This window comes from Pteropus medius, unplaced genomic scaffold (assembly GCF_902729225.1).
Source record: "Pteropus medius unplaced genomic scaffold, Ma_sr-lr_union100, whole genome shotgun sequence".
NCBI lineage: Eukaryota > Metazoa > Chordata > Mammalia > Chiroptera > Pteropodidae > Pteropus > Pteropus medius.
Genome location: NW_024340699.1, coordinates 11769901 through 11782668, shown reverse-complemented (window position 1 = coordinate 11782668; position 12768 = coordinate 11769901). Strand labels below are relative to the sequence as shown.

General features: G+C 50.1%; 1 protein-coding gene and 1 pseudogene across 1 annotated transcript in view; both read right to left on the bottom strand.

Annotated features, from left to right (window-relative positions):
* The window catches only part of NSG2 (neuronal vesicle trafficking associated 2), a 33105-nt gene that overhangs the window by 5796 nt on the left and 14541 nt on the right, over window positions 1-12768 (bottom strand). The window lies entirely within an intron of this gene.
* Window positions 11286-11404, bottom strand: LOC120617167 (uncharacterized; annotated as a pseudogene).

Here is a 12768-nt window from a genome sequence, read left to right as displayed (position 1 = left end):
CCCCGGGAATCCTCAGCTCGTTTCTCTGGAGGATGGGGTGACACCGAAGGCCACCTCACGCTGGCTGCCGTAAGGCGGACTGTGGTGGCACATGGAGCCCCACGGCAGGCCTGGCCCGCGGTAAGGAGCTCGGCCGGCACCCGTGGAGCGTGAACGTGCATCACACCACTGTGTGTCCTCACAGACTTGTGGGCTGGGTCCCCTCGACCTGCCCATCCAGAGGTGGATGGCACCACGTGGCATATACGAGGGCGGGTGAGGGTCTGAGCTCAGGCCTGACGTCCAGTTGCCTGACCACACGTTATGCTGCCGACAAATCTGTGACTATGCCAGAGTTTGTTTTCGTTAAAAAACGCACCGTGATTCTAAGAGCAACATTGGAAATTCAAGAGGGAGAATACCCACCACGATTCTGGCATCGTCTCAAGTCCGTTTCTGCACCTTGCTACTCGCTCCCGTCCACACTCGTCCCTGCAGAGAGCTCCGTTCCTTCTGCTTCTTCCCATTTCACCCACTCACAGCCCATCGGCTTTCTATGATCACCTGGAACCTTCTCGCACACCTAGTGTGGACCACCCCGGAACCAAGGCAGGCCTCGGCGTCACCATCTGCAAAAGGGCTCTATATCATTACACAAATCTACACGAAACTGTCACCAGGCACGACCAGTAATGCAGACAGCAAAGTGACATGTCAAGGCACAAGTGACAAATGAATGCTCCTTGCTGCCACCCCCGGTACTGTTTGTAACTATGCATCATGAGAGCTAAATTTGGTTCAGGCGTTTCCTGAGCACGAGGACCATCGGGTGTCACAGTGTGTGGCCATCAGCTGTGACCTGTCCTCCCCGACCGACGGACAGCTCCCCAAGGACGAGGCTGTGCTTTCAGTCTTTGGACTCCCGAGGGCCTGGCTATTTAAAGGGTCTGCTAGTGATTCATGTCGACAGGACGGAAAAGTACATCTGACCCGGGTCGTCTCCTCCTTGGCCTCTCCTGCTTGCCCCTTCCCCCCGATCCATTGTCCCTGCCGGCCACCAAAGGGACCTTCCCAAATTACTCCTCTGAATATTTCATGGTGGGGCTGAAAATCCCATGTCACCCCACTGTGGGGCTGACTTCGTGTCCTGATACAGTGGGTCTACGAGTTTACAGAGCCTCAAAACCGTCTAAAGAGATCGATCGAAGCAGAGTCCTGGGTCCTCCACCCAGAGGCTCCGGTCCCCTCGTCTGCTACAGCACCCAGAAACTGGCATTGCCACACAAGTCCGAGAGATTTGGATGACGGTGACTTGGAGTCTGTAGTGATCTAGATCAAGACAAAGGCCAAACCCTTTGGCTTCTGGGGGGACGATGTGAGAAACTGACACCCCTGACTGTCAGCACTTCCCACAGATAATATCACCTAGTCCTACCCCAGATCCGCACGAAAAGTGGGGACTGTTGATAGCCCTGCTTCTCAGATGGCGAACGGGGGACTGCAGGGCTGGGTAACTGTCAGGGTTTGCCGGTCCCTCAGTCGTGGAGCCAGACCTAGAAGCTGGGCCGTCTGGGCCCCAAACAGTCCAAACTGGGCACTTCACTGTCCTCATCATGGGGCCTCTGCTTACCTGTCCCACGTCATCGAGTGCTACTGTCCCAGGAACCCTCACATACACACACACACACACACGTACACACATTCTCATACACAGACTCATACAATACACACAGACACACACACAGACTCATACACAGAAACACAGACACACGCACACATACTCTCATGCAAGGACAGACACAGACACACACACACAGACTCATACAGACACAAACACAGACACAGATACACACTCACACACACACAGACTCATACAGAAACACAGACACACTCACACAGACACACACACATATACAGACAGACAGACACACACAGACTCATACAGACAGAAACACACATGCACCTCACACACAGATATAGGACACACACATACACAGACTCATACATAAGCCACAAATACGGAACACACAGACAAACTAGACAGACATAGACAAACACAGACACAGACAGACAGACAGACACACACACACACCACACACACACACACACTTACACACACTTAGTTCCTGCAAGTTCTAGGCTCTCTGCTACTGGCACCCTTCTCACTGCCTTCCTCGTGGAGGGCAGGGTGTCTCTCTCTCTCTGTCTCGCACACACATCAGGAAGCCTTTTCAGACCACCGCCTCGCGAATGAGGCCTCTCTGGGACTCCCAAGAGCGTGGTCTTTGCCAGGGTCATGTATCAGTCTGCACTGTCATGACGTCTTCACCCGTCAGCCCGCCCCACCAGACTGTGTGCTTCTCGAGGACGGAAATGGGGCCTGGTGACCTGGGCTCCTGGCCTGGGCCTGCCACAAAGAGCACCTGAGTGAGCTCTGGAGAACACACATCCATTGCTCCAGCCAAGCCCAGAGCCAGGCCCCAGAGGAGGGCCGGTCATGTCCTCTGCCCAGAGGGCCATCCATATACATCCTGGCCTAGTCACAGGCTGTCTCACTGCATCCCAGCCTGCCCGCATCTACATGCAGCCTGCATCCCATCTCCATGGAGACGCCAGCCCTGCAGCCCAAGTAGCTTGTTCCATTAAGCTACTTTCATTCCTCAATCCCCTTTCTTGGCAGAAGAGTTGATAAAAAAAAAATCAGGTCAGCAAAATTGGTTTGGAAAATTAGAAATCATCTTCTCCCAGTCCCAGCGTGTGGCACTGCTGGGCATGCCAGCGGGGACTCTGAGCTGGAGAAGCTCCGCGTCTTTCCGTAACGCCTGCCATGGTGAGAAAGAGCGTCGCCCACACCGTGACAACCTGCTGTCTCCTCGCCCCCCACGTCACACACACACACGTACACACACACAGACTCAGACAGAAACACGGACACGCACGTGCACACACACACACACACTCATACAAAGACAGACCCTTACACACACAGCACACACACATGCACACAGACTCAGAAACGGACACATACAGACAGAGCTACACGCAGACAAGACGCATGCTTGTACACACCTGCAGCACATGCAGATTCATACAAAGACAGATACACACGCATTAATGCATATGCGTGCACCTGCACACGACACACAGACAGACAGAACACGGATACTGCTGTACACACGGACTCATACAAAGACACAGACACACACAGCCACACACACACACGCCCACACACACCTGGACTCATGTCTGGATAAGACGGATGCGCATGCACCTGCTATATACACACACTCACAGAGGCTCGGACAGAAACACAGAGTCACAGACATACACACAGACATGCACCTGCACTCACCCGGCTGCAGACACATGCACGACGCACACACAGGAAGCTCAGACAGAACACAGACACACATGCCTGCACACACAGAGGACACTACCTTTACCACACATGCAATACACAGTATTTGCACGGACACCTATACACACACACAGACAGACACAGACACCGCACCCTCCTGCTGTGCTAAGTCACAACCCTGCGCATGGCGACACGCTGAGGGCTGGTGTCCCTCTAGGGACTCGTCCCGGGGCTGCTCTGAGCGACCTCCAGCACGGCTCCATTGACTGCTCGCCTCACAGGTCAGGGTGAGGGGAGGGGTGTCATCGTTCCCGCATGGGGGGGTGTGGGCCCTCTCTTTCCAGTCTCCCCGTCTCCTTCCGGTGGCATCGTGACCTGCCTTGTCACTGGGCAAGCCTGACATGCGGGACTGAGGACAGACCCTCTCTCCTACCTCCCGCCTCACGCTCTTCCCTCCGGTGGTGGTGAGCACTCGTGGGCCTGCCCATTTCTCGAATTGCAGTGGGAGACCCCTCCCTGGGGTGCGGTGGGCCCGCCACGATGAGGAGCAGGGGACTTGCTCAGGCCTTTCATCCTGGGCCTCGTGCTCAGCTCTGCTCATGGGGGAGGCTGCCACGGGCCTGCCAGGTGAGCTGAGCACTGTCTGCTCTGCCACTTGGGGTCCATCCTTATGGACAGGCCTCCTTGGCAAGAAGCCTCAGCAGGAAAGAGCGGGAGGATTCTGGCGCCCCAAACCCTTCCGAACCCTCGTCAGCCTGCGGGTGCGGATGAGAGGGCCGATTCTGCGGCCACTTGGCTCGGTCAAGTGCTCACTGTGTTTATATCTAAGTCATACCCAGAAGCCGAGCCAGCCCTCGAAGGCCCAGCAGAGTCAAGTCAGCTACGTATGTGTCAGTGTGGCCTCGAGTGGGACGCTTTTCCAGCAGTCTGTCCCGTCCCAAAGGGAAAAGCAAGGTGGCAGCCGGAAACGCCACGTCTGAATTCTGCCCCCACCTCCTCCTGTCCTCCGATGACATTTCCTGAGCCTCAGCCTCAGCGTCCTCACCCGGAGACTGGGGTCGTAACAGCTACGTGCCACACTGGCGTGAGGATGAAATGAGGCCACCGTGGGAAAACGCTGAGCACCATGCATGGCACGGAGCCGGCACCCAGACATACGCATTCCATTCTTCATTCTCCCCAAGGATCTGGGAAGAATGAACATGCCTCAGGATCTAAAATCTTATTTCCTCTGCCTGTCCCAGGGTTCCACGTTTTGAATGATTTTTTTTTTTTCACGCCAAACACACTGCATTCATTGAATACTAATGAATTCAATCTTGTTTGGGCTCCATCGGACTCACGTACGCGCCTGTGAACAGGAGATAACCAGCGTGACCATAACAAAGACCCTGATACTTTTGTCGGTCTGTTTGGCCCACTCAGAAGGAAAGAAATAGTTTCCTTGGGGCTTTATGAAATATTAGGACGAGACTGACGATGGCCATTGCTACCGGCCAGAGCGGGTCTGGAGCCAGGGGGAACAGACAGCTCTCCATGTGCAGCTCCTCCCCCTACTTTCTGCAGGTCACCCCTAAGCCTCGGTTTCTTCATCTATAAAATGAGAGTTGCAATGATTCCTAGCTCCCAGAAGCACTGAAGGGTGACCGAGACCATATAGGCCACCTGCCTGGCTTTGCTCTGAAGCACGTCTAGTGAGTGATGTATCAGGGCAATTTGTCCTGAGACTCTCTCTTGGGTAGAGCGCCAGCTCTAAAATGGCAAGACGGGTCTAGAGAGTGAGCGTCTGTTTCGTTCACGCCCAGATTCTGTTTAATTCCTCATTTGGGGTCAATTCCTGAAGAGGGAGTTGGCGGGGCTTACGGGCCGCGCTCCCACATCCAAAAGGATTTCATTGGAAAGGCTTAAGGTGGACGTTAAAAGTTGTTAAGTATGGTATGGTTGTTTTAACTTTATTTCTCATCGATCATTTCTAAAAACCAGCCCCATAAAGCTGGTCTTCCCATCATCCCCATTTTATCAATGAAAAACATAAGACCCAGAAAAGTTAAGTCGCTTGCCTGAGGGAACTCGAATGAGGGAGAACGGAGAGGCAGGATTTGATCCTGGGCGCGACCCCAAAGGCTGCGCGCATTTCCGCTCACCCCACTTTCTCTGGAATGGCCGCCGCCAGAGTGGCCATTGGGAATACAGATTTCCTCTGTCCCCAAACCAAAAAGACTGCATTATCGCACTGTTGGGCCAGCTCCCCGTGGAAGCCCCCAAAAACCCATTAAGGAAGCCGGTTCTCTGGGGCCCACTAGGTAAATTGCCTTTTGAAAGGAAAAGAAAGGACACATCTGTGGCCTCAGACTCTCTACGAGCAATAATTCGAGAGTCTCTTTCAGACCCCAGAAGGAAAGTCCCCACGGGAAGAAGGAGAGGTGCAAAGTGTGACTCCAGCGAGAGCCAGGAATGCCTTCATGTCTGTGGAAGCTTGAAAGAGAAAAGGCACAATTTAAATTGGAACAGTTCAAAGTGATAACTCATTTCCCAGTTTAATTTGCTATTGGCATAATCATTAGAAAGAAGGGTCCAGGGCCTTGGCTTATGAAGGAGGCAAATCTCTGGCCTCCCGAAGTATTTTTCATTTTGAAAGTTCAAACCATCGGTCAACTTGAATCAGAGGATACTAAGCCCTTTGACAGTGAACCTCTTACAGGATGGAGAAACCAAGGCCTTACGTCTCAAGATTGTGTCTTTATGATCCTATGAATCAAAGGCAAATGCCAAATGGAGATCTGAACATGCACACTTAGATCTAAATGTGCCGTCAGGCGCGACGGGGCCAACTGGTCACCTACTATGTGCGAGCACAGAGCAGACAAGAAGCACACACGTGTGAAGAGGACAGGTGTAAGGCAATGGGGCACGCTGGTGTCCGGAGGGGACAGGAGGGGACATGTCCCATCTGCAGGGGACAGCAGCTGCCGAGCCCGGACAATTGTCAAGAACAAGAATGAAGCCCCGATAAGGCTGATCCGCTTTTTCAAGAAAAGACAGAGATCTGAAACTGTAGGTAAACTGGGGGCGGCAGATATAAAACTATGCTTTCATTTTAAACCTTTCAAGGATCCTGTAAAGAATATCTTTTGAACCTTATTTTATTGGAAATCAGATTCCCAAACGTGATTGGTTCAGGATCAGACAGCAGCAAAGGCTGAAACCGGGATTGGGGCCCATTCTGTTCCAGAAGAGGGGTGATGAGGCCCCAGGTGAGTCAGGGGTATGACTGGTCTGGGGCCGAGTACAGAGCCAGCTCCCAGGTGGCACCATGAGCAGCTATGACCCATTATGGCGCAAGGCAGTGTGGGGATTGGAGCATCAGGAGCGTGTATCCACGAGACAGCTCTGAAGAGGCGCAGCACCCTCTACTGCAGAGAAGGGATTTGGGGGTGCAGAGAAGGGGGACCTGACATTTATGGAGCATTTACTACAAGCTGGGCACCGGGCTCAACATGCTTCGCTTCACTGAGTCTATATGACGACTCTTTGGTGGAGATGGCTTATCCCTTCCTTTCTTACTGTGGGGACTTCCCAGGGTCACACGGCCAGGTCAGGCTGCCTCTCTCGTTTCTAACATTTGCTTAACGCACCTGGGCCTTCCTCCTGTCCAGGCTGCTGGGCAAGGAGAGGCCTCGGAGCATCTCCTGCAACCTTGTCAATCAATCATTTTGTAAAAAATGGTCCAGACAGGATGGCCCTCACAAATCTTACCAGGGCCGTTTTGCACAAAGTGAAACTCGGTAAATTAAGATGTCACACCAGCCTTGCTGTTTCCACGGGGAGTGACTGTAGCTGTAAATCTGTCCCAGCGCGCGGGCAAATGAGCTTTGACCAAGCAGGTAGTGAAGTTTATTTACTACTGCCTCGATTATGATATTAATTTATTATTAAGAAAATAAAAGGCTTCCGAGGGCTTGGGGTTCAGGCAGCGTAGCCGTTCGCTGTCGGATTCAAAGGATGCGGGAAGCGGTGGGAGGTGGGAAGAGCCAGGCTCTAGCACCAGGCTGGCCTGGAGGGGGCCAGACTCTGCTCCAGCATCTACTGGCTGTGTGACCTTAAGTGAGTGGCACGACTTCTCTGAGCCTCTATCTCCTTAACTGCAAAAAAAGGGATTAATCGTAACACCCACCCACCGGGCACGTGGGGTAGAACCTATAGACACGAACGTGAAGCTCCTAGCAATGCTGGATGTCATCACTGTCATTACTATTGAAACACACATTCCTTGAGCAGTTGCCTACAGAGCCAATTGCTTGACTTCTTGTCACTAAAATAGCAGGATGCCCGGCGGGGCCTCTTAATTGCATCAAAATGGTCTGTTGAGTCACAGCTTTAATTACCTTTCTCGTGGTGTCATTGGAGCAGGAATCAGGTCCTTGCCTTTCGCCCACTTTCCCTGGCTCCACGCAATGCGAGCGCCCACCCCTTGTTAACCGTTCTGACTCTGCAAAGATGAGTGAAGCAAATCGCCCAGCAGACCCTCAGGGTGCACACGCGGCCGGCCTGCGAGGCCCCGAGACCTCTCCGCAGAGCATGGAGGCGAGGGTTTGGGACTTCGTGAAGTCACCTTCCCGCGGCCGAGTTTCCACAGCGGCTGCAATCCGGGTCCCAGTTTGTGTGCTTACTGGACTGCCACCTCTGGCCATTCCCTCCCAGCAGCCCCAGCAGGATGAGCTGGGCATGATGACCCAGAGTGAAGGGTGGCGGTCCTTTGCTGTCCGTGAAGCTGTCTCTCTCTGCAGGGCTGTGGAAAACTGCGATGGGTCAGGGAGGTACAGGTCAGGGCCACTTCCTGAACTTGGAAGAAAAAGCACAGAATATGGAATATTCTTAGCTCCAGGCTCCATGGAAGGAAACCACAAGCCTGCTGAGAAAGCCTGATTGACACTTGCCTGGGAGAAGCCTGAGTTTACACTGAGCTGTTTGTCCCTTGAGGATGCATCTTGGTAGGCCCTGTGTCTGGCCAGGGCGTGGCTGTGGTAGGCACCCGATAGATATGTGCTAAGTCAATAAATGCCACCTAACTAATTTTATTCATCTTATTTTTATTATACCCCCCTCTCTTTTCCCAGAAATGATTTCAGGCCCAATACAGACTCCATGATCGAGTAATCGCGAACGCTCACGGCAAGCTCACCGTGTGTCAAGTGCTGCCTTGAGCACGCTACATGCTGTCTCCATTGCATCTTCGCGGCAGTCTTTTATGGTAGGTATTATTATTATTATTATTATTATTATTATTACATCCCGTTTTACAGATGAGGAAAATAGTAACGAAGTAAATGACAGGATAGAAAAGGGACGTGAGCTAGAGGCAGACCTTCTAACCAGTGCCCGTCCTCACAGCCTGAGGGCAAGAAGTGGGCTCCAGGTTTTCCAGAAGCCTGGCCAGAGACGGAAACGGAGTCCCTTAAAACATCCACGGAGTCTAGAAGAAAAAACAAACAACCGCACAAATGGCTTCTATCTAACTCGTGTGGCCTTGGGAGAGTCCCCTCCGTCTCAGCCTCTGATTCGTCCTCTGTATAAAGATGACAACAGCATTGTCTTCGTCGCCAGGCCGTTATGAAGGTCAGAGGACAGGGGTGGATGCTGCGAGCACAGAGCTGGATCCCAGAAGCTACGGCGTCGAGATTCACCCTCCCGTCTTATTTCTAGCCTTTTTCTCCCTCTGCTTATGGGAGAAGGCATCTTGGCATGTGGGTGTGTAACTGCGAAATCATTGGCAAGGCTGCCCAGCCAGCTCATGGTTACTTAAAAAGACGAAATAGGCCGTGCAAGGCGGCTTGGGGCTTTTCAAGCGCCTGCTCCTGAATTTCACGAGCGTGGGGGGGCTGAATGGTTTGGTGACTCCCAGCCTGGGCCCTGCTCGAAATTCACGTCAAAGTGAAAGGTGCCTCCGACTCCCCATTATATTGCGGTGCCCTCGGAGGCTCGGGAAAGTCACGCTTCCCCTTCATCTCCTGCAGCCGAGAAATGCAATGGATTTTCCTGGCCTAATTTTCGCGTTTTAAAGAACTCTTTCCCCAGGGCTCCTCTGAGAACTGAAATGGAGACAATCTCATTCATATTTCACCATGTAGCCCAAAGTCTAATTGTGTGCCTGACAACAGACTCTGGCGGAACACCTAGTCCATAGCGGGCCCAGGGCCAGGCACATGGGAGGCAGAGGTGACATATATGTCGTCCCTGCCCTCAGGAGAGACCTTTAGAAGCTAAGGTGAGAAGCACGAGGATGAAGACAGCACCAGGGAACCAGGCTCCCAAGCCAGGAAGGGGAAGGGAAGAGGTGACCCAGGCAGAGACACGTGGACAAACACAATGGTGGAACAGGAAGGTTGAGAGGTAAACACAGGCAAGCTCAAGAAGGAGCACAGAAGTCAGACTGCCAGCTTCGCTGGGGCACTAGAGGGCTGACGGGTGTTTAACGTCTGGTGTTCACCGACGTGGCTGCCTCTGAGTTTTAAAAATTACTTTGGCAGTTTGGAAGGAAACTGAATCGGAGGGAAGGAAGACCAGGCGAGGGCTCTCAAAAGAACCCGGACCTGAACAAGTATCCCATGATGATTTTCTCTACGGCCCGGTCCTGAGCTAGGTATCCGGGGAGACACCAAAACAAGGAGATAAAATTAGGTCTACTGTGTTCTGGTGCTTTCCATGGGTTATCGCAACCAAGTATCGCAAAATAAAATGAGTATCTCCATGTTGTAGATTAAAAAGCTAAAGCCCAGGGAGCTGAAGGGAGGCGATCTTGTGGGGAGCTGGTGAGTAAGGCAGGTTGGTGGGCCCACCTCCCGGTGTGGCCCTGCTCGGCAGACCAGCACCAGCAGCAGGCTCCAGCCCGAAAAGGCAGGACGATTTGTGGCCCCAGCGTGTGCCACCCGGAGTGAGATGTACTCCGGCTCCGAGAATGACTAATGTCAGCCTAAAGGGTAACTGTGAATACAGAGCCCTGAGCTCTATTAATGTTCCGTGATAAATGCTGTTGCTTTAAAATCAGATTCACGTAAACAGAGGTTTCGGCGGAACGCCAGCATTCCGGAACGTTAGCTTGTGGGCCCTGCGGGCCCTGTCTCGTACGTCCATGAATCATCTACACCACCCACCTCCAGGCCTGGGACACGGCGGCCACTCTGTAAATACTTATTGACTGAATGGGGCCACTTCGAGAAAAATCTCCTAAGGAAGATACAATTAAGGGAGTGACACAACATGTCATCTTTCAAAGCTTTAGGCGGGGAGTTGAGTACGAATGGAATTTATTGGTTTATTAATTCTTCACATATTTACTGAAAACTACCCATGTCCTTCCAAATATTACTAAGACAGATGACTTTGTGGATTAATCTGATTATGAAAAAACTTGAAGAAATGGATTATTTCTCTACTCTTTCAAATTTTCTAGAGCATGGAGAAAGGAAAAGATATGCATACTGTCTTTCAAAGGCAGCATAATACTAATACCGTACCTGACAAAGACAGTACAAAAAAGAAAACTCAACATGACCTAACAGTATTAATAAAGCAAAAAGTTTAAATAATATGTTAGCAAACAGAATTCAGTGCTATACCATGACCACATGAGAACAGGTAAGAATGATTTAATATGTTAAAATCCATTAGTATAATGTACTAAGTCAAGGAAGCCAAACCATACGATCGCCTCCATAAATGCAGAAAGGCACTGGGGGAAAAAAATCCAACAAAATGTAAATGGTAAAACACTAGAAACAGTACATCTGAGAGTACTGACCAATGCAATTAGACAGGAAAATATTGGTCTAAAAATTGGAAAGAAGAAATAACATAAGAGCTAAATACGAGAAACGGGAAGCAATATTATCGTGATGGACAGATGATACAATTACACATGTAGAAAATCCAAAAACCAAAATTTTTTTTTCACCTACAGCACCTGGTCTTCCTGGGTGGTCTCCCATCCAAGTACTAACTAGGCCCAACCCTGCTTAGCTTCCGAGATCAGATGAGATCGGGCACGTTCAGAGTGGCGTGGCCTTAGACCCAAAAACCAAATTTTTAAACGAATTATTATACACCGTAAGAAAAATTGGTAACTGCCTGGTGGTAAATGTACAAGATCCAAAAGCATTTTTATTAAGTATAAATAACAACGTTTAAAAATACAGTGAAAGGAAAGGCCCCCATTACAATATCAACAAAAAAACAGGTAAAATACTTTGAATAAATTTAATAAGAACTGTAAAGATGATTTTAAAACTAAATCGAGAACCTTGAAAGAAGACTTCAAGAGATGCGAAGTTAAACCTTGCTTCTAGACAGATTCAGTATTTTAAAGATATAGCTTTTCCTCGGATTAATCTATAAATTCAAGTAACCCCAATTAAAAAGTAGCATGAGATCTTTGGAATCTCAACAATACATGAATATTCATCTGGAGAGACAAACCTGCAAGAATAAGTGAGGAGCTTCTGCAAAGTAAAAGGAAAGAGAGAAGAACAGGTTGCACAGATTTTAGGATGCACTATAAAACGACGGAGCTGGGACAATCGGATGTTGTCTTAATTTTCAATACCACGTCACTGTCAGATGAATGGGAGACCAGAGAGCACAGAAGTAGACTCAGATGCATATGGGAATACGGTGTCCACGGTGGCTTAACTAATAACCACAGACCAACTGGTAACTGGCCTTTCACAAGGAAATAAAGTTGGATTCCCACCCTACTCTTTGCAAATCCCAGATGCATCCAAAGTGTAGCAGAAAAAGTAAAATCGGAAAAGCACCAGAAGAAAACATGAGTTCAGGGTGGGAGAAGGCCTTGGTTTTTATAGAATCGAGTGTATCAATATTTCCCTTTATGCCTTCTGGAGTTTGTGATTAATTTGAGTTAAAGCGAAAGAAAGAAATCCCACGGGCTTAAAAAAAAGAAGTTATGCCATAAACAAAACCAAAAGGCAAGGCCAACTGAGAAAGTACCGAATAAGTGACAATGACTAAGTTTCTGGCTTTGGGAAGAGGCCACACAAATCGGTGGGAGGAATAAGTGGTCTAACTAACCAAATAAATGGGACGTTTTACAGGAAAGAAGCAAAGGTCAACTGTCAACAGCCAAGCCGTGGGAAGAGGCATGATCTCACCGTTAACGAACGACATACTAATTTAGACAAAGCCGCGGTGCCATTTTTTATCTATCAGATTAGTAAAAGTTTTAAAGGTTGTTAACACTAGCAATGTGAGGAAGAACACATTCGTAGGCATCGTGGAGGAAGCATAGATTGGTGAGAAAGTTTCGGAAGATAATTTGGCAAATCTATCAAAATTGAAGACTCTAATACCTTCTGGCAAAGCTTTTAAGATGAAGATTCTCATACCCTCCAAATATACTTGAAAGATGTGTGTGTGTG